General features: G+C 40.5%; 1 protein-coding gene across 4 annotated transcripts in view; it reads right to left on the reverse strand.

Moving 5' to 3' along the window:
- The window catches only part of LOC117501926 (zinc fingers and homeoboxes protein 2-like), a 175,793-nt gene that overhangs the window by 131,896 nt on the left and 17,715 nt on the right, over window positions 1–26,182 (reverse strand). For 2 of the 4 annotated variants that reach the window (XM_034160889.1, XM_034160890.1), the window contains exon 2: window positions 869–998. The exons of 1 other annotated variant lie outside the window; for it this stretch is intronic. The gene's annotated coding sequence lies outside the window, so the exon portion shown is untranslated. Of the gene's footprint in view, window positions 1–868; window positions 999–14,283; window positions 14,295–26,182 lie in introns of those variants that run through there. One more of the 4 variants, XM_034160891.1, reaches the window with a different exon arrangement.

Below are 26,182 nucleotides of genomic sequence, written 5' to 3' on the forward strand. Positions count from 1 at the left end.
TCTGTTGATCATAAAATACAAGTATTTGATTTGAAAGCCAAATTACATGTGGAGACAAAAAAAAAAACCAGCCAAAATTGACAGTGTCCTGGAGTAAATCATGAAGTGGACACAGGTACAGTGACCTTCAGACAGCACCTGAGGTTACGTCACTTTTATAGCTAAAAACCGCACTGAATCTGTGTGCATTTGTCAGACTGTGTATGGATAATTTTATTTTTATCAGCTACATCAGGACTTTCACAAGTTAAAGAGTTGGAAGTAATGAGTCACAATCTGGTATAGAATTTTTTTAACAGTTAGTGACTGGAGGGGGATACGTCCTTTAGAAGCATTTACAGTAAAAGCATTCACATAATTTGTCAAAAATGTGATATTCCAGCTAAAATACATACATACATTGTGAGGCGCAGCTTGTGTTTCTAAAGCACATCAGACCAAAATTACACAGACGTCATATTTAAAAACCTGCCAATGCATTCTGGGAAAACAAGGCCATCACACTGAATGGATTAAGGACACGTAAAGACATGGTGAAGGACTCTGCTGGAGCAATGAGCACCTGGGCTCCAATGTTTTTACTCTTAGATTTCAATCAGAAGCAAAAAGCAAAACCTCAGTCAGTGCCAATGAAAACCAGGTTGATGTTCTTGTTTTTCACTAAATAAATAAAACTTTTTGTTGATTATATATGTACAAAACAGTTAAAACTGGATGTTGCGCCACTTAAATTCTTTTCACTTCACGCTTTAGCGAGCAGGCTATTAAACGTTGTAAATACACTGAAGTTAAAAAGGCATTTGCGGTTTCTTATGTCATCTCAAAAAAAAAAAGAAAAGAAAAAAAAAAGACCAAATATGCTACTCACTGCACTTCCTCAGAGGGGAGGGGCTACAGAATAGGGGGAGGGGCTCTCCAGAGGCTCCACCTTCTCTCTCTCTCTCTGTGTTCTGGATAATCCCCAAGCCAGCAGCACTCTGGGTAATCTCCTGTGGAATCTGAAAGCAGGGAAAAGGATGTCAGTGAAGCAGCGAGCGAGTGCAAAGTGTTTAAATGAAGCCGGGATGGGCCTTAAAAACCAGCACGAGCACAACTTTGCCCAAAAGAGGAGGCGGTTACCGTGGCAACACATGCCAAAAAATGAGAACGGAGGAACGGTCTGAGCGAGAGAGAGAGAAAGAGAGAGTGTAAAATTTGAAATAGCCAATGGGTGTTCAGATGAGTGAGACCAAGACACCTTTTGCACAGACACACTTTAGACGAGGTGACATTTAACTTCCAAAACCATTAACTATTTTCTGTATATTATAAACACCGATTTAAAGGGGGGGGGAAGAGATCAAATTTATTTGAAATTTTTTATCTCATATCTATTTTCTACAGTTTGGTTTTCACTTCAAAGGCATGCAGATTTGATTGGACTCTGGACGTACCTGGGACTCCAAAAGTCTCCGTGTTCTTTCTACTACGACAGACAAAAACTGAGACTTTTTTCATGTTTTGAGCACTGCTGCTTCAACAATGACGCGGCTAATTTATGGATTTTTACAGCCTTTCATGCAATATACTCATAAATCGAAATACGTAAATCAATGTCATCCGCTGATTGGCTGAAAGTTGCGGTCCTGATGCAGAGTAAATTCACACATGGAGTAAATATAAAGTCTTACCTGTTTGTTTCAGTGGAATTCATCACATCCTGAAGACAAATTAACCACATAAAGCCTCCTGAGTTTGGAAAACAACATCTGAAAATACTTTAATTCCTTGTCGTGACTGAAAAAAAAAAAAAAAGTTTCTCTGACTTCGGCACTTTGCGTCACAGTTGCTCCGTTTTAGCGTCGGAGATTGTCCATCAGGTGGCTGGGTTTCAGCCCCTGGTATGGCTGTCCAGGACACTGGGAGACTGGCTCGGTCGGCTACAGGTGTAATCCGTTTGTTGGATGCCTGTGGCGCAGTCAGCGGAACCTCTGATCACCTCCACGGGCTGCACTTGGCACCACAAGTTGAAAGAGTCACTGCGCCTTGTTAATATGTCAGTTCCCACAAGCATCAGGGGATTCTGTCTGCACACGATTAAATTATCCAATGATCCACAAAGAAAAAATAATAATAACGATAAAACTATGTTAAAATTACTGCATTTTACCTGCATGTGGAGCAGAGATGCTGCGCAACAGTGTGTGTGTGTGTGTGTGTGTGTGTGACGCCGTACTCATCAGTCTTATGTGTTCCACCTTTGGGGAAAAAAACCTTTACGGTACATATTTGTGTATGTTACCGGTACATATATAATTAACTGTAAAAAAAAAAAAAAAGTGTGGCGAGTGAAAGACTGTTTAGCTCAGTGTTATAGATAAAAACAGAAAGAAGTAATGCAGAGAAGCTTCTTTTCATCAAAAAGAATCTGCTCCTCATTTTCAAAAAAGGCTTTTAGCCTTCACAGACAAAGTTAGTGATGGACAATTTCAGTTCTGTTCCTGGTGTTGTATAATTTGTCGTGTTGAAGTCCAGAGGTTACATTTAAGTAACCTCTGACATTTAAGACATTTAAGCCTGGCAGTGTCATGTTTGTTAAGAAACACACGAATAATGTTATAGGACAATTTGACAACAAAAAGTGAAGTTACATGATTTAAGTTAATTTTTTGTAAATAGAAAACAAAGCTAATGATATATCTAGCAGTTACAGTCAAAAAGTAAGGAACAACTGATGAATAAAACAAGGTTTTCAAAGTCATCATAAAACTGTGATGGTATCATTAAGTATTCGTATCGGTAGTCGGTATCAACGAGTACCCAAATGTACGTACTCAAACTTAGTCTAAGAAAAAGTGGTATCGGTACATCCGTAAAATAAAGTAAATCAAAACAACAAGCTGGCTGTCATCATTAGTTAGCCATGCCACATTTACTAACACAAGAGTGACAAAAGGAAATTCATTCATCTGGCTCATAGCCATGATAGCTAGCTGCTACATAATTTAGCTCTGAGTAACATCTTATAGTTTTATTAATTATTAATTAAGTGCATTAACACAGTGCACGTGTTTCTACATGCCATCATCATCTTCCATTTTACTCATTTCCTTCAAAAAGTGACGGTTTTTACGAGATGAACAATGTAAATTCTGCACAGCCAGCAATCAATTGTTACACCGAAACAATCTGACATGGAGACAAAACAGAGCAGAGGTGCACCGTTAGTAAAACCACAAAATGAAAAATAAATAAATAAATAAAAATACCATAAAATATTAAACAGTAGAAATCCCAGAATTCTGGCAATTATTTTTAAAATGGACTCAAAACTATTATCAAAATAGTTGGTGATTAGTTTACTCTTCAATTAAAAGCTGGAGCTCCATTGTGATCCCTTAAAAACAAAAAGTGCTCGTCCTTCCACGCTGACTCCTGATTGGACGCAGTTACCCTGAAATTAAACAGAATATTCTGCACTGTGCTTCCTGTCTATATGTAGCGCGCTGCTCAAGTCGTGCACTGTGTTGCAGCTCTTGCGGCCCTTTTGCATCATATGTGTCGTCTATTTTGGGCGTCTGCATGCCGCGTTAATATTTAAGAGGAAGAGTCACCGAGACAAATTCCTGTACTTCCTGTACTTTATATCGAGGCGACCTCAGATTAATGCGTCGAGGACACCGCTGCCTCAATCTATTTTTCTGTCCATACCTCCGCTGAGGTTATATTTAGGCTGTAGCTCTGATCTGGATATTTTGCATATCTTAATTAGTGCTTACAAAACATGCAAATGAGCCAGTCGGGCCTAATTAATTAGCTTTGTAGGGTTTTTTTTTCCTAAATGGCAGAAGTGGGGAGACTTCTGGCTTCATGTCTGCATGTTTTGGTTCAAATCTGAATTTAATCAAACAGAAAAAGCACATTCATTTAACCCAGTCATTTTAAAAGCTATTTATCTTGTGAGTCCATCCGGATGCGTCCCCAAACGCCTGAGCCGCTCAGAACAAAGTGGACGACATCCAGGACAGAAAACACATTTTTCACCGAGACGCCAGACTGCACTTCTTGATAGTCTCATATTTCTAACAGGTGGAGGAGCAAATATTAAAAAAATAATTTGTTTGCCTTATTAAAAATCCTACTTTAACTCTTCTGTGGAAGTGTGGGGACGGTGCTGCTAAAAAATAAGTAAGCAGTTAAAAATGACTTTCTGTCAATTAACCTCAGGGCGAGAGCATGTGATAACAGAAATGTTTTTAACTTTACTGAAAGAATTTTTTTCTAAAAATACTCTAACCACATTTAAGAGTTGTTCAGTCACAAAGAAGCTACTGTGGAAGGAGGTCTCCGATATTTTACTGGACCTCCAAGTCAGGATTGTCTCAAGACACAAATCTGGGGAAGGGTACAGAAACATTTCTGCTGCTTTGAACGTCCCAATGAGCACAGTGGCCTCCATCATCCATAAATGGAAGAAGTTTGAATCCACCAGGACTCTTCCCAGAGCTGGCCGCCCGTCTAAACTGAGCAACTGAGGGAGAAGGGCCTTAATCATGGAGGTGACCAAGAACCCCATGGTCACTCTGTCAGAGCTTCAGCATTCCTCTGTGGAGAGAGGAGAACCTTCCAGAAAGACAACCATCTCTGCAGCAATCCACCAATCAGGCCTGTATGGTACAGTGGCCAGACAGAAGCCGCTCCTTAGTAAAAGACACATGGCAGCCCACCTGGAGTTTGCTAAAAGGCACCTGAAGGACTCTCAGACCATGAGAAACAAAATTCTTTGGTATGATGAGACAAAGATTGAGCTCTTTCCCGTGATGCCAGATGTCATATTTGGAGGAAACCAGGCACCATCCCTACAGTGAAGCATGGTGGTGGCAGCATTATGCTGTGAGGATGTTTTTCAGATACAGGAACTGGGAGACTAGTCACGATTAAGGGAAAGATGAATGCAGCAATGTACAGAGACATCCAGGATGAAAACCTGCTCCAGAGCCCTACTGACCTCAGACTGGGGCGACGGTTCATCTTTCAACAGGACAGCGACCCTAAACAGATAGCCAAGATATCAAAGGAGTGGCTTCAGGACAATTCTGTGAATGTCCTTGAGTGGCCCAGCCAGAGCCCAGGCCTGAATCTGATTGAACATCTCTGGAGAGATCTGAAAATGGCTGTGCACTGACGCCCCCCATCCAACCTGAAGGAACTTGAGAGGTGCTGCAAAAAGGAATGGACAAAACTACCCAAAGATAGGTGCACCAAGCTTGTGGCATCATATTCAAGAAGACTAAGGGCTGTAAGGGCTGTAATTGTTGCAGAAGGTGCATCAACAAAGTATTGAGCAAAGGGTGTGAATACTTATATATATAAATTTGCTAAATTAAAAAATAAATCTTTTTCATGTTGTCATTATGGGGTGTTGTGAGTAGAATTTTCAGGGAAAAAAAATTAAATTACTCCATTTTAGAATAAGGCTGTAACATAAAATGTGGATAAAGTGCAGTGCTGTCAATACTTTCAGGATACATTATATTTTTGCTCAGAGTTTGTGGTTTTCATCTTTTCTCGTAACTCTGTGGACGATGGTTCTGATGGGCTTTCGTGCATCCACCCACCTTCCTTCTTTTTTTACCCTTTAACTCCATTCTCCTCACAAAATAAAATATTTGCTTTAAACCACTTTAACATGTGTTTGAAATAATAAATACAACTTAAATATGTTTGTTACAAGTTATACAATTCCATTCCTCAATTTAGAAATTAGTTATATTAAATAAAATCAAAGATGAACAAATCCCATATGCTGCATTTTTCCCCTCAATAAATCACACTTAGAAAATTATCAGAGCACATCCAGCTCCAACTGTGCTGAGCCAAAAGCCAATAAGCTCAGTCTGTACACAACTTGGTTAAAGTGGTGGGCTTGTGGCCAGAGGATCCTCTGTTTAAATCCTCATAACATCTGAAAAATCACTGAGGGCCCTTGGGCAAGGCGCTCCCAGTGTGCCATTGAGCACATTGCATGGCAGCACACAGACATCAGAGTGTGTGTGTGCGTGCAAATGGGTGAATGTGAGGCATTGCTGTAAAGCACTTTGAGCATGAATGTGCTATATCCGTGCAGTAAAAAAAAAAAAAAAATTTGTAATTAGTGAATACCTTTCTGCTCATTTCTTCTGTTAATTTGCTTGTTATTTGTTTTAAATGAAGCGTCTAATACAGAGGATTGGGATAAAGTGGTAATATTTAAATGGTTGTGAGCACAAACCCATAACTGGTTTCATGCTGCACCATAGTTTGGAAAGACCACCAAATTTGCAAAGTGCATTTTTGAAGAAAGTGAGGGAAAAACGTAACCCCCACTTCTGAATTCCCAGCAACATTATTTTGAACTTTATTAAAACACACACACACACACACACACCAAAACACCAAAACAAACACCAACAAGGTACAGCGTGAACAGTGAAACAAATACTTGAGCATCACTAATTCAATAAAGATTGTGGATAATTAGCATGCGAGGATTCTCCCACCCACATTGCTAACTGTGGTCACAAACCCAAACGTCACACAGTTAGCAAAATATTTGAACAAAATACGAAGCGTTTAAAGTAAAACACTCCTCCATCCTGCTGGAAGAACTTTATTTCTGTTTGAGATGCAGCAGGTAAACTTAACATTCAGAGGCACAACATAAACAAAGGACATGCTGCGCTGCGACACTTTGCTTTTAACTCTGACAAACTTGCAGTGGCTCCCTGCATGAATTAATAGAATCACCAGCAGAAAAATAAATCAAAGCAAGTGTTTCCATGAGACTTACAAACTGCAGATTTGTGAAGAAAGAGAGACGATTATAGTGCAGCGCTGCATTTTAGCTTAAAGTAATCTCGTTCTACCAGGTTGGTATGAAGCAATGCTGCCCGCTAGCCATCCAGGTAGAACTGCGCTTAAAGGACTGCATTTATATAGCGCTTTTCCATCTGCATCAGATGCTCAAAGTACTTTACAAATAATGCCTCACCATTCATACCGATGTAAGGGTGCTGCCATATGAGGTACTTGCTACACACCGGGAGCAACTAGGGGATTAAGGACCTTGCCCGATGGCCCTTAGTGATTTTCCAGTCAGGCTGGAATTTTAACAGAGGATCCTCTGGTCTCAAACCCAACGCTTAACCACTAGACCACCACCTCCCCAGTCCACTTGGTCACAGTGGTGCAAAAACGTGCACTTCAGCCGAAATCCTTGACCTCCTCCTTGACCTTCTCCCACATCTCTTCTGGATCCAAACCTGATGCCAGTGACAGATTTCACTACTGATGCACATGGCGGTAAATTCGTCCTCACTTATTGGAGCAGGACGTTGTATCATGAGGACTCAATATGTCTGGATGACCGACGCGCGACTGGGCTAATAACATGTCAGAAACAAAGAGACGGCAGACAGAATACAAGGACAAAAATAAATAAATAAACAAACTGTCTTCACCACCTGCTGAGAAACTAATAAAAGCAGGCGCAACAGCTGTGACTGATCTGAAGCACGTCTGCACACACACACAAAAAAATGTAATAACATTTCTGTGATGGCATTTTGTGCATGAGCTCCGACTCTGTCCAACTACAATACAAAGAGCTCATCTTTCAGAACTCTAATCAACTACAGCTGATGTAATAATAACCAGGCTGAGACGCCTGTAAAGATTCCGGTTAGGAACAACATCTCAAACATTTCTACAGAGACTTATTTCATAAAAGAGGAAACAAAGATGGAAGAGGCAGCAGTGGCACTCCCTTGCTACAGGCCCGTTTACGCTAACATTTGGGCAGAAAGTGAGCCAAAGCTCATTTTATTTTGGATTTGACCGAATTTTCCAAAGAAGTGCTGGGATAGGCTCCTCCCCCTCACACCCCCACTCCACCCTGAACTGGAATAAGTGGGTTTATAACCCAGACGGGTGGATAATTTTCCAAAGGAAGCTGGAAACTCCCTCAAATAATCCACATCAAGGTTCAACACTGAGCTTTGACATGCAATCCAACACCCAATCATGAAACAACTTTGAGACAACAGACGCAAACAGCACCCCAAAACACGTGGGCCTAATCATGTTAGCTAGCCATGCGACACAGTAAATATTAATAAAGTTCAGCTCGAGTTAGGTATTATCTGTTTAAAAAAAAAAAAAAAAAAAAAACAACAGGAGGATAGATTTTATTCAGTGACAAGACATGATTAGATAGAATTAATTAGAGAACCCAGATGAAGTCGCTTAAAGTAGGGATGTCCCAATCTGTTTTTTTTTTTTGGCCCCGATCCGATTCATCTGATTTTGAGTATCTGCCGATACCGAGTCCCGATTCGATACTTTAAAAAACTGAATGAACAATGAACAAATGATAAACATATAATATTTTCATTTTAATTACCTTATTTTATTATTTATCACTTAAACAGTGCACTTCTCCTTGAGGTAGCTTGAACAATCAAGTAATAATCTACCAGACTTTAAAAATGTACACATTTCCATGTTATTTTATTTGTCTAAAACTAAGTGATCAAGGTTCCTTATGTTAAACAAGAAATTATCTCATCTGAAATAACAGGTGGTTTTAATTTACAGATGAAAGGTTTCTAAAGAACCATTTATTGATTTAGCTATTTTAATTACAAGTGTTCTAAACTTTTTTAACAGTAATCAGAAATTTTGAGGTAACAAACAACAACAAAAAACATTTCCAAGGATTTTTCTTCAGAAAACTGCTCTATAAATGAGCAGTCCTGTGACACGTTTCTATTTTGTACAGATCAGTGGTTTCTGCACCGATCTGTTTTGTACAGATCAGTGGTTTCTGCACCGATCTGTTTTGTACAGATCAGTGGTTTCTGCACCGATCTGTTTTGTACAGATCAGTGGTTTCTGCCACTAGTCTTCCGTGTTTTGGCCCGACGCGTTGTTCCTTTTGGACAGCGCAAAGTTATGTCACAGCTCAGAGCGTCCAAAGTTGGATTGAACTTTGACCGCGTCAGCTTGCCGACAAGCGACAATGCGCGCTCCCTTTTGACGCGACGCTTCCGACGCCTCCAAAAAGCAATGCGTCTTATTGAAAATAATGCTTTGTAGACCGATTCTTGACACCTCTGATGCTTCGGACGTGTGAAAGGCCCATTAATCTGCAATAATGAGCTTGAAATAGCGCTGATCAAAATAACGAGGATAAAATCTATATCAGATTCCTGATCGGGATGCAACATCCGATTTCGATCAAGTCTGAAACCACATGGCCACGGCCCCGATTTCCGATCACGTGATCGGATCCGGACATCCCTAGCTTAAAGTGATTTTTTTTTTCTGGTTGTGATCATTTTTGAGCACTTTTCCTTTAATTGCCCTCAAATGAATAAAACGTGAGCACATTATAGGCCTAAATTGAGCTCTCAAAATATGTATTTTGTGCTTAAATTAAGCAATTTCCAACATTTTCTCATGTTCGTTGTTGTAAGCTATTGTACAGAGATTTTGGCTATTTAGTTAAGTAAATTTGGAAAGATATTCAAAATTTTCAATTTTCCGGAATCAATAACTTCAAAGAGAATCACTGTTTTAAATCAAATGACACCTCTTTCCAAACATTGTAATACAGACAACAAACAACAACTGACCAACACTGTGTTGCCCAAAATGAAACGTCCTCCGTTCTTTATGAATTACACTGAACTTGAAGTGCAGCTGACTGCGAGACCAGAGGTCAGGGACAGTCGCCAAATTACCAACGGCAAAAGGAATGATTAAAAACTCAATGTCACATTTATGGTTTGAAGTACCAGCAAACTCATGACACATCAGTGAGCGTCTTTTGGTTGCACTACAGCACTTAGATGGGGAAAAATGTACAGTTGTGTAATTTTAAAGATTTTTTTATTGGAATAAATTCTTATCCAAGCATTTCCATTGTGTTTTTGTAGTTGGTTTAGCTATGTGTAGTAAAGTTGCTGTTACCTTGAGTGACTTAAGTGTCATGGTCCCGGGAACCATAAGTGAGAAGTGTAGTGCTTTTAATGTCTTCCACCACAGTCTGTGAAATTAAAAGCACCTGCTCACAGTAGAATGCAGAAAAGAGAAAAAGCTGTGTGTGTGTGTGCAATTTTAATCACGTACAAACTGTGGCGAGTTGACATTTGCCATTTGGTATGCTTATGTATTTTCGGTCAAGGATGAACAGCTCCAAAACCGAACGTTGACAGGACTAATATTTTTAGAGAAGCTACATATATTGGCTAACAACACTGAACAATGGACATTGATATTTACATTCTGGATTCACATGGCAATCGAGCAGGGGGCAGTAAATCATCTATATATTAAAAGCACGAATGCTGCGTGCATATTTTATTTAGAAAGTTCAATGTAAGCACATAATTGTAAATACGGTAAAAATATATGGATGACACAAGAAAGTGAAACTTATTTCCATTGTCATACATTTAAAAATCTAATGACAAAATAGAAGTAAAAATAAATACTAATGTTGATAATAATATGATAAGAACCTAACTTTATAAATACAATAAGATGCAAATTATGCAGTTTACAGGAAATAAGAGGGTTGAGTTCTTCTAAAAACTGTTAAGGTCTAAGGTTCTAAAGACATTCTGGACTCACGTTATTCCAACTCATTATAGAAACTTTATACTATATACACACACACACGCATACATACATACATACACACACCCCTGACATTTAAATTTTACCATTTTTACTCAATAAATGGCTTAATTAAACAAAGCCATAAGTAATTTAGCTGTTTCACTGATTGTGGTCAAATTTAACAGCAGTTGGAGTTTTGCTGTAGTTTTTCCTCTATGAACAAGTTAAATGTGAGAAGCAATAACGAAGTGCACTGCAGATGAGAGGGTTTCTCTGCTACACAAATGGCCGCACAGCTGACATATTTTTGTGTGATTAAATCGGATGTTACAAAGTTCAAACTGTAGCTCAGGTTTGCTAATGAGCAAACAAATTGGCTGCAAGAGGACTGCTGCCCGAACCCTTTGCCAGCCAATTAGGCCGGCGGGGGACAGCACCGTCACGGCGCATGCTCACTGCAGCTCTGCTAAAGGGTCTGTGATGAGGGACGTGGGTGTCTGGCTTCGTTCCTGCTCCTCTGTCCTCAGGGGATCACACAGTGTTTGTACTGTATTTTTACACCACATGACTTGCAGATTTTTTTTTCCCTCTTTAAACATTTTTCCTCCCCTCCCGCCCTCTGTAGGAGCTGCCAGGCAGGAAAGGGAAAACAGCTGTGGTGGTGCCGAGCAGCTCTCGATTAACCAAGGAATTATGCAAGCAGGAAATTCAAATAAGATGCAGATGAATGGATGAGCCGGGCTCCAACCAAATAACACAAACCTGGCAGGAGCCTCCGAACTGCAGGGCGGTGCCTTCACCAGTGCCTTCAAGACTTAGTTTCATTAAATTAAAATCACCTACATTAGTAAAATAAATACATTTATGTGTTTAAGTACCAACGTCTGTGACAAAATCCCTGCTGGCACTTAAATGAGGCCAAGAGCATGGCTGTTTAAATAAGAAATGTGAGACATTTCCCAATATTCACACTTTCATCTCTTTATTCTGACACTTTATCTCAGAATTCTGGTCAAAACTAAGCTTGCAACAAAAGACAGATTATCAATTAATCACTATATTACTTCAAAATATAATTCATTAATCATTTGTATATAAAACATTCAAAATAATGAACATGAATTTTGGCAAATAAAGCAAGCTTAAAGTGGTCATATGGAGCAAATCACATTGACATGTCTTTTATGTGGGTTTTTTTGTTGTTGTTGTTCAACAGTGCTGTTCTGGTGCCACTGCCATAAGCAAAATTTATCCAAAGGCCCGGTCACACGGCACTTAACGAAGTGCAACAAAGCCCAAATGAAACAAGAAGTCTGGACTTTCGTTGGCATCGTTTAACCTTTGTGCAGCTTTGGTCCTGCAACTGGTGCTTCGTCAGGATTTTTAAACTCAAAAAATTTGAACGAATGCCGCCGAAAACCTCAACTCATCTGTATTTCGTTTTGATTTCATTCTTGATGGTTTCTTATCGTTTGCTTAGTTTTTGTAATGTTAGTGTTTAGTTTGACTTCGTTTGACCAGCTGAATGTTTTCATATAGTGCAGAAGCAGGTTTGTGAGCGCTGCTGCTGCACTGCGTTCATGTACTGTTGGAAATTACAGGGCAAACTCAGCCTGTTTGCTTGGATTTTTTTTTTTTTTTTTTTTTTTTTTATCTGGGTGGGGGTCAGCTTGCACCTTATATAGGCCAGAATTAATCTTTTCTGTGGATACAATTAATTATTTTACCAAAAATAAAATGAAAGCCACGCTCCTGGAACACCAAAAAAGTCACGTAATTTCCGACGGTACTTGACACAGCGTTAGCAGCAGCAGCGATCGCCTCCTGCGTGCACTAATTATTATTTATTAAATATAAGTGTAGGAATGACAATCCAGCCCTTCTGTACATGTGGCAACAGGTAGATGATTCAGATGATTATCTAAGAGCTGTTCTGGAAGGCAGAATTCACGTTATCGATCAGCTGCACCTGGTGGAAATAACCGCAATATGCGTTGACACAGACTGATCAATTTACCGCTCTGATATATTCAATCATCTTTACACTTATATTTATTCCCCTTTTTGACAGTTTTCCATTATAAATAAATATATATGGCTTAGTAACGTAATACAGCAGTCACCACAGCACGCCAGCGGGGTCTTTTTTTTTTTTTTTTTTTTTTTTTTTAATTGAAGCAAGATGGAGCACGCAGCGTGATGTCAGTCTGAACCAGACAGTGAGGATTCTGATGATGGAGGAGGTGATCCCTCTGTTGTTCTGGATGAGCAACCAGAGTAGGTGGAGCCACCGACGTGTGCACAGATCTCCACAGTCGGTCGGATGGTGCGCTTCTGTTGGCAGCTTGGCCAGGACTCAGGCACTACAGAGCTCCATCCCAGCGCACAGCCCTGGAAGGCAGAGCAGGATGCAGACACACACTGCTCCAGCAGTGGCTCCAGGCATGCTTCATTTAAAGCATCGAGATAAACGTTAGGTTCGGTTTCATTTTGTTCCTCTTTTTTCCTTTTGCGGTTCGGACTTGCGGGCTATCCAGTGATGGGAAAAGTCAAAAGTTCATTCGTCCACCTTTTTTTGGTGATTTGTGACTTTTTTTTTTTACTTTTTTCCCTTCGTTCTGGAATCATCGTATGCCGTGTGACCAGGCCACAAGAACTGTCTCAGTTTAGATTTCTGTGATGTATGTCACATCTGCTCTGAGACACACCCACTCAGTCTGTGAGATGGGGGGCATGGCAGGCAGCAGTCGCTTTCAGTTTAAAGCATCGGGCACAGGAATATACCAGTTCTCAGTTTGAAAAGTGGATATTTTAAAGATAAATGGCACTAAATTGAGGTTTGACATTAAAGCTTTTACGATGCACCATCTGAATCAGACAAGGATAAATTTGTAAGCTAAAGTTAATAAATTCTGTATTTTCTCCTCATTAATAACATGGATGACACCATTTTATTATATGGTTGTGACGCTGCGTGCGCTCTGATTGGCTGATTTGTGGTCTGATATTTTCAGAGCGTTACCATGACAATCAGTCCGGAACGCGTATCATATTCGTTACAAACCAGAAAGCTAAAAACATGATTAAAAAACCAAGTCAGACATGAACATGTACAACCCCAATTCCAATGAAGTTGGGACGTACAAAACAGAATACAATGATTTGCAAATCCTCTTCATCCTATATTCAACTGAATACACCACAAAGACAAGATATTTAATGTTCAAACTGATAAACGTTATTGTTTTTGTGCAAATATCTGCTCATTTTGAAATGGATGCCTACAACACATTTCAAAAAAGCTGGGACATGGGCAACAATGGCAATGCCCAAAGAACACCTGTTTGGAACAGGTGAACAGGATTATTGGATTGGATTCCAACAGGATCATTGGAAACAGGTGAGTGTCATGATTGGGTATAAAAGGAGCATCCCCAAAAGGATCAGCCTTTCACAAGCAAAGATGGGGCGAGGATCACCACTTTGTGAACAACTGCGTGACAAAAAAAAAAAAAAAAAAAATAGTCCAACAGCTTAAGAACAATGTTTCTCAATGTTCAATTGCAAGGAATTTAGGGATTCCATCATCAACAGTCCAAAATATAATCAAAAGATTCAGAGAATCTGGAGAACTTTCTACACATAAGTGGCAAGACCGAAAACCAACACTGAATGCCCATGACCTTCGATCCTTCAGGCGGCACTGCATTAAAAACTGACATCACTGTGTAAAGGATCTTACCGCGTGGGCTCAGGAACACTTCAGAAAACCATTGTCAGTAAACACAGTTCGTAGCTACATCTACAAGTAGAAGTTAAAACTCTACCATGCAAAGCGAAAGCTATACGAGGTCTGTCAATAAAGTATCGTACCTTTTTATTTTTTTCAAAAACTATATGGATTTCATTCATATGTTTTTACGTCAGACAAGCTTGAACCCTCGTGCGCATGCATGAGTTTTTCCACGCCTGTCGGTGACGTCATTCGCCTGTGAGCACGCCTTGTGGAAGGAGTGGTCCCGCCCCCTCGTCGGATTTTCATTCTCAAACAGCTGAGCTACTGCTGCTTTGTTCCATGAAATTTTTTTCAGGAGCTCTGCCAGACAACCAGCTGGAAACCATTTCGAAGATTCGGTTGTTTTCGGTGAAAATTTTATGGGCTTCACAGAGATTAAGGACTGTTACTACAGCTTTAAGGACGGCCCACAATGGCGCGCCGCGCTCCAAGCTGCGACGACGAGGCAGAAAACGCCAGATCATTTCTAAGCTGATGGCTCTGTGGATACGAGACCGTCGTGTGCACTTTCTCTGGTTATCACAAGAGCTGGACATCAGCCATTTTCCGGCAGATTTCACTTTTAACAAGAGATTTTGTCATGGAAAACTGCGCGGAGGCTTCGTGCGTAACGACCGATTCGCTGTTTGAGCGAGACAAAGGAACACCTCCGTTTCGGCGTGTCATGGGACAAGTTAGGACATGCCCAGCTCTCCACAATTTCTCTGATACTTACTGGACTGGTAAGCACTGAAAGCCGAGATACGCATGTCCCAACTTGACATGCCTTTCAGTGCTTACCAGTCGAGTGAGTATCAGAGAAATTGTGGAGAGCTGGACATGTCCCAGCTTGTCCTTCTGGCACTCCGAAACGGAGGTGTTCTTTGTCTCTCTTGCCGTCGTGGTGCGCGAAGCGTCCGCTCCTTTCCATGACAAAAACTCCTCGTTAAAAGTGGAATGTGCCGTTCATTTTCAAACTGGACGCTGTGTTTTATCCGGGACGTCGTCTGGACTAGCACAGGAATTGTGAAAAGATGTGGACATCAGCAAATTGAGACAGACGTGCGGAAGCCGTGATGAAGCGTCACAGAACATGTTCTGGCATGTCCAGGCTCGTCCACAATTTCTTGGATAATCACTCGACTGAAAAACCACCGACAGCTGTCTGAACGCTATCTCAAAGCCGTCCTGTGAGACCAAAACGGAGGTGGTTTTGTGTCGGTCCAGCAGCAAATCCATCGTGACGCACGAAGCGTCCGCTCGGCTTTCCATGACAAAATCTCTTGTTAAAAGTGAAATCTGCAGGAAAATAGTTGATGTCCAGCTCTTGTGATAACCAGAGAAATTGCACACGATGGTCATGGATCCAAAAGAAATGAAATGGTCGCTCAGCCTGTCGATGGCAGCTGGAGCGCAGCGTGCCCCACAGCTGCTGTGGGCCGTCCTTAAAGGGACAGTAACATCCATTAATGTCTTTGAAGCCCATAAAATTTTCACCAAAAACCACCTGAATTGCTCGAATGGTGTCCACATGGATGTGCCTCACAGTTTCTAAAAAAATTTGATCAAGCAAAGCTGCAGTCTCTCAGCCATTTCCCTGACAATGAAAATCCGCCAAGAGGGCTGGACCACTCCTCAAAGGCAAATGACGCAACCGACAGGCGTGAAAAAAGATCACGCATGCGCATGAAGGTTCAAGGTTGGCTCACGCAAGCACACGTGATTCAAATCCATGTTTTTTTTTTGTTTTTTTTTTTTAACTAAGGTCGGATACTTTTCTAATAGACCTCGTATATAAAACTGCAAATTATAAAGATGACAATGCTGTTACGGCATTCTCCAGCGACGATACATGCCAACACAAATTATCTTCATCTGTGCGTACACAACAATATAATATTGTGCATGCTTAATAGAACTTCATAGCAAAAAACACCTGTTTGAATGTGTGCTGTCACTGGCAGGGGAAATTTCATGCATTTCTCATTTGGAATCGTGCCATTGTTGCTTTCTATTCGCTCCAATATTGAATATAAAACAAGTACTATAAAAATATATATAATTCAGAAGGCAACGTATAGGATTTCCTCGCAAGCGTTACTTCCTAGCTCCAAAACAGGTTGCAGCCCAGTTCACACAGACCTGTCATTCCAACACATGAATGATGAATTAAAACAACTTCTCTTGTGATTTGCACGGACTCATTGGTCCTTAAGTCTCACATCACCATGCAACACATTTTCTGTTCAACTGCGTGCTTTACCAAACCCATGGTTGCAGGAGAGAAGGGAGGGCACGATAGGACCCAGCAACTGCACACGGTGAATATTTCATCCGAAATTGTCACCGTGCTTCTGCATAGTGCGAGGGTTCAGGGTCTTCAGCCCGCGCCCTGCTGCTATCAGCAGCAGACGCGCCGGCATTTTTATTATTACTGAGCCAATGATTTTAAAAAGGTAAAAACATGGCATTCTTTTTCGGGGCCAGCAACAGATTAATCAATTTTTCATTGTTTCTTATGGGAAAATTGGTTTCAGTTTAAGAACAACATTTAGGAACCAATTAAGTTTTAAAACCATTGTTCCGCTGTATTAGTAATTAATGTTACTGCAGTCAGTTGACAGCAGTGCAAGTTTCATGTCACATCGTGGTCCACTTTAATTAAAGTTAGCGGTCAGAGCTTAGAAGTTGTCATACGTCAGAATCTGACATCTACCCCACAGATTTGGGCTAGTATTGACATTGACACACAAAAAAAGTCAGACACTTTCAGATAGATTTTTGCAGTACATGCTTGTCCCCCAATCAAATGCCCTCTCACCATTCGCTTGATCCGTCGGTGCTGTTAAGATTCTTCAGTAACTCCCGTTTCACAGAGATCTGCTCAGCTAAAGCCAAAGTGTCACTCATAAAAACACAACTTTGATTCTTAACATGGTGATTGTTTGAGGGACAGAAAGAGTTGCTGTTATGCAGAGCACAAATGAGGATTACTAAACTGGTGCCCAGCGAGCCACATTTGGCCCACTCTCCTTTTGTTTTAATTTTCAGAAAAACTGTAAAATCCTACTGGTGCTTTCAGACACCTTTATTAGAAATGTAACCGATTCTGTTTTCTAACATTATTACGATATCACTCTTTCGTTTTATGAAAATTTATATGGACTCCAAGTGATTGTTATTGACTTGTTTTCTGATTCATCTAAAGATGGAGTGAAAAAAATAATTGTTATATTAAAGACTTCTTCTTACTGATGAAAGGATCGGAGGAATTTTGATGAATTAGTGAGTCGTTCAAATTTGCTTTTAATTTTAGATCATGTTGTGGAGGGTTCCCCCCCCCCCCCCCCCCCCCCACTTTGGGATGACAAACAAGCATTTTAAAATTTCTGAATCAAGAATGTTTCTCCCCTGTTAAACACCAAAAATCATGAGGCGCATTTTACATAGATTGTTTCCTCGATTGGCAGGTTTCATGAGGATCAGTTTTTTAGTATTTGAGAAATGGACTCAGATACTGAAACTGGTCCCATCTCACTGTTGCAACGGAGGGATTGAGGAGTCATACACATACTACAGATCTTCACACTCACTGGGTTCGATCCCTAGGCTGCTTGACCTCTGACATGTTTCCTGACCATCTTTCATTCTTAAGAGCCTGAAAGCATCCACATCTACACAGTACACTGGGCTCTTCTTCCAGATCAGACTGATCATTTCATCACGTTTCAGGGAGTTTGGCTGCAAACCCTTTGAGTCATCCAACAAACAGACAAACCAAACAGACAAACCAACAAACGCCAGCAATTACATAACCTCCCTGGTAATGGCAGTGGGAACAAGCAGATTAAACCTCTGCAGGATCCTATTTGTCTTTATCACTGTGTAGGTTGAAGTGCATTCAGATCAGTGGCCTGGAGTTGTAGAGTAATAAAAAGGATATTTCCTGGTTCATATCATATTTTTATGATGATGATAACGCAAATATGATGCCTCAAAGATGACTGTGTGCAACACAGGTCAGAAACTTACAGTCTAGGACCTAGTTTATACACATATGCACATAATTTAGGAGAGAATAACTCATCCGTTCTAAACTAGTATGATCCCATTGTCAATGAACAATTTGGGGTATGTGCCGAAATTTCTATCTGGGACAAACAGCCCGAAAATGACCACGCCCTTTTTTGTTCCGAGCTTTACTTCAAATATAGTTGTATTTTCTAAACTGCAGCAGCTACAGATTTTCCAAGGTACTCAATAAGTTCAAAATGACCACTACATGTTTAGAAGGGTCATAGAACAGTGTAAAATTTCTAATTGTGATATTTTAAGAGAAAACATTAGGTCAAGCAACCTCCATACAGTCTGGAATCACCACAAATTTAGTAACTTAAAAACTCTTTCCCTGATAGCTTTTAAAACATTTAAGATCCATAGATACTGGGCATGTGGAGATTAATTGATATGAATCGGTATCTAGATTCAAACGTGCAAACCGAGTGCATTGATTCATTTGACGGGTTAAATTGTGTTCCATCACTGGCTGCCTGCTTGCTTAGATTTTTTTCCCCGATGCACACTGAATGCATCATGGACAGAAGCCAGAAAGCTTAACGATTTCCTTATCGGCGCTTCAGTTCGGAACACGGGCGCGCCCGTTGTTTTTGAGGGTGTTTATGGGGAAATTATCATTTCTCTTCGTTGATTTCAGACTGCAGCAGATCTGCTTGAAGCAGCGCTTCAACCTGCTGTCTGCTGGTTCTCTCCTTTGCTTCCAGCAGCAGGTCCGTAATGTCTTCATTAACCCCTCACAAAGTCATTTAAAGATGTCAATTGTGAGTCGCTTTGTGTGGATTAAAGTCATGAACTGTCATGACTCTTGTCCTGTTGTGGTCAAGAAACGTCCAGCGTTCCACACCGTAGTTTTACAAGATTGTTCTCTGGCGTGAGCACCAGCCGTGCGTAAACTGAAGTTGTCCATCAGGTAAAGGAAGAAATAATAATAATAATAATAATATCCTCTGTTTTGTGGGACTAAGTGCACAGCTCCAAAAAGCCGTACAGATTTCAGTCTGAATTAATAACTTCAGAGTGACTCTCCATTTTAAAATCAAATGACACCTCTTTCCAAACGTTATAATACAAACTACAACTGACCAAACCCCTTTTTCTCCCCCAAAATGAGACATTTTCCGTTCTTTATGAAACATCGATCTTGACGTGCAGCCGGCTGAAGAGCTCAGCTCAGAGGCTATGGGGTTACATTTGTGCCATTAATATCTGAAAGGAAATGCTTATGACAACAAAAAAAAATACAGATTTTGTTTATTTCTATTTCTGTCCAGAGATCAACGATCCACCATGTACATCAAGGATCCAGTGAGCATGCAGATCAGAATCGCCTTTGTCATTCTAATTTGCATTACAACGAGATTTGAGTGCAACTCCAAAAAGGTGCTTTCCGTGGTGCGAGTAATTTTTAGCCAAATAAAAGAGTGAAATTTAACAGTAAATTATTCAGAGTATATGTAGAACTAATATAAACATAAGGTAAAATAAAATGAAATGTGGACTAAGTAATGTAAAACGAGAATTACACACAACTGTGGAATCATATTGCACGGGAATATTGCACATAGTTTACAGATATTGCACAAGAAACTTGAAGGTGCAGATTAGAGTGATTTGATAATGGCATTGATAGATAAAATCTTATCAATATCCATTATTAATCATATCGCACCAAATCACATCGTATTGCATTGTGAGGAATTGAATTGACATCAAATACATATCAAATCACATCGAATGGGGAACAGGGGTGAATCATATCGCATTGTATCATCAATATTGCATATCTGGTAGTGTATCAAGATGCGTATGGAATCTTTGTCAGTGATGAGATTCACTGCCTACTGGTGTCTGCTAAAGAAACAAGCTTTGTTTTGTATTTTTAACTGTAAGTCAATCTTCCATTAATAGCAGTATGACTGAAAATAAAGTTTTACTACATTTGGCAAATTTTCTTTTTTTTTTTTTCTCAATGTACGGTTATGAGTTGACCCACTTATTGTAGCCATACCCCCCCCCCCAGCACGCCACAGTATGCTGGGGGGGGTAGCAGCATATCCAAGAAGGGCACATCCATGCTGGACAGACTGATCAGGCAGGCTGGTTCTGTGGTTGGCATGAAGCTGGACTCTCTGGTGACTGTGGCAGAGAAGAGACCACTGGACATTATGGACGATGCCAGTAACACTCTGCACACAGTCATCAGCAACCAGAGGAGCCTTTTCATCCACAGACTGCTCCTTCCCAAGTGCAGGACCAACAGACTGAAAAAACCTTTTGTTCCTCAGGCCAACAGACTATTCAACTACTCACTCGGGGGGGGGGGAGTAACAGGAAGACAGAGGACGGGAAGGAGAGGACAGTAGTAGCCAGTATTGATCAGTTTGTCTCGCAAGGTTGTCACCATGACTTTTCACAGCACAGGGGTGAACTTGGCGGGGCCTAGCTACGAGACGAGTGTTGCAGGCGCAAGTATTGTCGGAGGGTTCGGGGGCATTCCCCCCAAGAAAACGTTAAAACTTATAACACTTTCAAACACTATTTCCTGCATTTTGAGGGTAACTGTGTTGCTAAATGTGACTTTGAATAATGCGCAACATGTCCTTAAAAAAAAAAGAAAAAAAAAAAGAAGGGGGGGCAGGAAAGCCCCGCCATGCTGGTTACTTTACAGCACAGGGGCCCCGATGCTCAACTGCATTGGCGAGAATGCTGTCTGGAATTTATATTTGTAAACTGTTTTTTATTTTTAACTTTCACTTTTGATACTCTGTGTGCTGCTATACAATGCTGCTGGAACCTCAATTTCCCTGAGGGAGTCTTCCCAAGGGTTCAATAAAGTTCTATCTAATATCATTTAATCTGTATTGGTCATTCTGAACATTTTGAATACCTTGGAAAATATATAGTTGCTGCAGTTAAGAAAATACAGCTGCATTTGAAGTAACACTCAGGACGAAAAAAGGTTTGGTCATTTTCGGGCTGTTCAACCAGGATAGAGATTTTGGCACATATACCAAGTTGTTCATTCGGTGTTTCGATGTTGTGAATCTCGCGCCGTCTGGTGGACCGTGAGGGGTCAGTTTCAGCAGAGTTCTGGTTTCAGGAGCTCAGCACTCACAGTATAAACATGTCGTAAAGTACAGACAATAATACAACATCGGGGCACAGCAGAAGTCCATCACAGGTGCTACACCTCCTCAAGATAACCCTCTCAACTTGAGAGCGTATAATCATCAAAATCGCCTGTGAACTCGCTAAATTAACGCCATCCACATCCTCGCTTTGCTATCGTTTACATGTGCTGTGAGACAGTGCAACTCTGCTGGCACCGTGGTGCATTCTGGGAAGTGCAGGCAGCCGCCAGGGGCATTATGGGAAACACTGAAACACCAAATTGGGATCATACTAGTCTAGAACAATCGTCTCCTAAATGATGTGCATACATGTCTCACTTAGGTCCTCTACTATTAACGCTAGAATGGTGTTGGCCAAACCGAGCAAGACTCCGGACGGTACTGTCAGAGAGATCACAGTGATGGCACACACACCGACAGCAGGGGTGCCTCTGATTGGCCAGAGAGCAGAAGGGAGCAAAGCAGAACAAGAAGCCAATGGTGACAGAGAAATAGTGGTCAGCCTACAACAGCCATCCAATCACACGGTGGTAACAGCTCCTGGGGGCGGGGTGTTTGAGCTCTGCCTTCCTTGTTTTGTGTTTTTGTATCAAAGTGGGAGCCACATTCCTGCCGCCTTCCCCCACTGCTCAATTCCGAAACTGGTGGCTGGGTTCAAGAGGTGAAGCAGGGAACTGTGGGAAACTGAAGGGGGGTGGGGGGCTGTAGTGGCACAGACATCCTCTGTGAAAAGTAGAATAGTAGGAATTAATGCCAGTGAAGGAAAAAAAAATGCATTTAATACAGAAATAATGCGCACTAATTTCATACGCCAAAACTGGACACCTTTAGTTTCATTGGTGGTGGACGATACTGACAAATGATTCTTTAGTAGGGTTGCGTATCGAGAACCGATTCTTTTCAGGTATCGTTAAGAACTGATTAGTGCCACTGACATCAATAGCCTTTTTTGCTTAATGATTCCCGTATCGGTCTTTCCGAGCAGCCGTTGTTTTTGAGGGTGTTTGTCGGGCAAATTATCATTCCTCTACGTTGATTACAGACCCTGCAGCGGCACTGTAATCAACCGCTTCTGGAGCGCGACTGCACTTTGAAGTGTGAATCAATGAAGCAGTGCTTCGATCCACTGGCTCGTTGGTTCTTTGATTCACTGCTCTTCAGAAGCGGCAAATCCGCTTCTTAACCCCTCTCAAAGCCATTAAAATATGTCAATCATGAGTCACTTTTGTGTGGATTAAAGTCACTAACTGGGACTCTTGTCTTGTTGCAGTCAAGAAACGAGAATCGTCCTCCGTTCCGTTGGCACAGCCCCAAACTCAGCGCGGCTCTCTGCCGAGACAGAGTCCGGTCAGAATTAATAACTTTAAAACAAATTGCCGCTTTAAATAAAATTACCTCTTTCCAAACGCTGTAATACAGACAATAAACTACAAATCAACTAAAATGTTTTTTTCCCTCCCAAAATTAGACATCCTGCATTCTTAATGAATTACATCCTGACGTGTAGCACAGCCAGCGAGCTCAGCTCAGATGTATGGAAAGACATTCATGCCAATAATGTCTGAAAGGAAATGCTTTTGACAAAAACTACAGATTTTGTTTATTTCTATTTATGTCCAGAGATCAAGGATCCACCATGTAGAGTTTATTATGTCCAGATTTTAAGGATCCAGTGATCAATTTCATATTTACTTTAAGACTCAATAAAATGTTGACACAGAAAACCTGTAAATCTTACTTTTAGTACACAGTAAATTTACAAGAGGTATCGATAATGGATCAGATGGATAATGGTGTCGATAAAATCTTATCAATACCCATCCCTATTCTTTAGAAGTTTAGAACTCAAGCCAGTTTGTATCTGCAGCAGTTTAAAGCCAGTTTTTACTCTTTTTTTTCTTCTTTTTTTTATAATGCTTCCCCTCATGAGAAACTTGTTATTTAATTACTCCACTGATTGGGCCTTTTTTTTTTTAAAGCCAAAAATTTGATTTTTGAATTTACAGCTGTATCTGTATTACACATTAATTCACAGTATATTTTTGTAATTTTTTGATATTTAATGGATTTTTAAAATACAGGAAAAATCTGTAAATAAAGGGGAAAAATGCATAAAGTTATTAAATTCAAGCCCTGCCCCTCTCCCTTTTTTCTTTTTAATTACTGGACTTATATTTTATGTTCTCTAATGCCATATACCAACACAGTGCAGAGTAGCTACCTAAACTCTGTAAGTGAGATAGAGTATCTCGTCAATAGTTTTACATCCTCATTGAAGACAACTTTGGATGCTGTAGCTCCTCTAAAAAAGAGAGCTTTAAATCAGAAGTGCCTGACTCCGTGGTATAACTCACAAACTCGTAGCTTAAAGCAGATAACCCGTAAGTTGGAGAGGAAATGGCGTCTCACTAATTTAGAAGATCTTCACTTAGCCTGGAAAAAGAGTCTGTTGCTCTATAAAAAAAGCCCTCCGTAAAGCTAGGACATCTTTCTACTCATCACTAATTGAAGAAAATAAGAACAACCCCAGGTTTCTTTTCAGCACTGTAGCCAGGCTGACAAAGAGTCAGAGCTCTATTGAGCTGAGTATTCCATTAACTTTAACTAGTAATGACTTCATGACTTTCTTTGCTAACAAAATTTTAACTATTAGAGAAAAAATTACTCATAACCATCCCAAAGACGTATCGTTATCTTTGGCTGCTTTCAGTGATGCCGGTATTTGGTTAGACTCTTTCTCTCCGATTGTTCTGTCTGAGTTATTTTCATTAGTTACTTCCTCCAAACCATCAACATGTCTATTAGACCCCATTCCTACCAGGCTGCTCAAGGAAGCCCTACCATTAATTAATGCTTCGATCTTAAATATGATCAATCTATCTTTGTTAGTTGGCTATGTACCACAGGCTTTTAAGGTGGCAGTAATTAAACCATTACTTAAAAAGCCATCACTTGACCCAGCTATCTTAGCTAATTATAGGCCAATCTCCAACCTTCCTTTTCTCTCAAAAATTCTTCAAAGGGTAGTTGTAAAACAGCTAACTGATCATCTGCAGAGGAATGGTCTATTTGAAGAGTTTCAGTCAGGTTTTAGAATTCATCATAGTACAGAAACAGCATTAGTGAAGGTTACAAATGATCTTCTTATGGCCTCGGACAGTGGACTCATCTCTGTGCTTGTTCTGTTAGACCTCAGTGCTGCTTTTGATACTGTTGACCATAAAATTTTATTACAGAGATTAGAGCATGCCATAGGTATTAAAGGCACTGCGCTGCGGTGGTTTGAATCATATTTGTCTAATAGATTACAATTTGTTCATGTAAATGGGGAATCCTCTTCACAGACTAAAGTTAATTATGGAGTTCCACAAGGTTCTGTGCTAGGACCAATTTTATTCACTTTATACATGCTTCCCTTAGGCAGTATTATTAGACGGTATTGCTTAAATTTTCATTGTTACGCAGATGATACCCAGCTTTATCTATCCATGAAGCCAGAGGACACACACCAATTAGCTAAACTGCAGGATTGTCTTACAGACATAAAGACATGGATGACCTCTAATTTCCTGCTTTTAAACTCAGATAAAACTGAAGTTATTGTACTTGGCCCCACAAATCTTAGAAACATGGTGTCTAACCAGATCCTTACTCTGGATGGCATTACCCTGACCTCTAGTAATACTGTGAGAAATCTTGGAGTCATTTTTGATCAGGATATGTCATTCAAAGCGCATATTAAACAAATATGTAGAACTGCTTTTTTGCATTTACGCAATATCTCTAAAATCAGAAAGGCCTTGTCTCAGAGTGATGCTGAAAAACTAATTCATGCATTTATTTCCTCTAGGCTGGACTATTGTAATTCATTATTATCAGGTTGTCCTAAAAGTTCCCTAAAAAGCCTTCAGTTAATTCAAAATGCTGCAGCTAGAGTACTGACGGGGACTAGAAGGAGAGAGCATATCTCACCCATATTGGCCTCTCTTCATTGGCTTCCTGTTAATTCTAGAATAGAATTTAAAATTCTTCTTCTTACTTATAAGGTTTTGAATAATCAGGTCCCATCTTATCTTAGGGACCTCGTAGTACCATATCACACCAATAGAGCGCTTCGCTCTCAGACTGCAGGCTTACTTGTAGTTCCTAGGGTTTGTAAGAGTAGAATGGGAGGCAGAGCCTTCAGCTTTCAGGCTCCTCTCCTGTGGAACCAACTCCCAATTCAGATCAGGGAGACAGACACCCTCTCTACTTTTAAGATTAGGCTTAAAACTTTCCTTTTTGCTAAAGCTTATAGTTAGGGCTGGATCAGGTGACCCTGAACCATCCCTTAGTTATGCTGCTATAGACGTAGACTGCTGGGGGGTTCCCATGATGCACTGTTTCTTTCTCTTTTTGCTCTATATGCACCACTCTGCATTTAATCATTAGTGATCGATCTCTGCTCCCCTCCACAGCATGTCTTTTTCCTGGTTCTCTCCCTCAGCCCCAACCAGTCCCAGCAGAAGACTGCCCCTCCCTGAGCCTGGTTCTGCTGGAGGTTTCTTCCTGTTAAAAG

Source organism: Thalassophryne amazonica, chromosome 20 (assembly GCF_902500255.1).
Source record: "Thalassophryne amazonica chromosome 20, fThaAma1.1, whole genome shotgun sequence".
Classification (NCBI taxonomy): Eukaryota; Metazoa; Chordata; class Actinopteri; order Batrachoidiformes; family Batrachoididae; genus Thalassophryne; species Thalassophryne amazonica.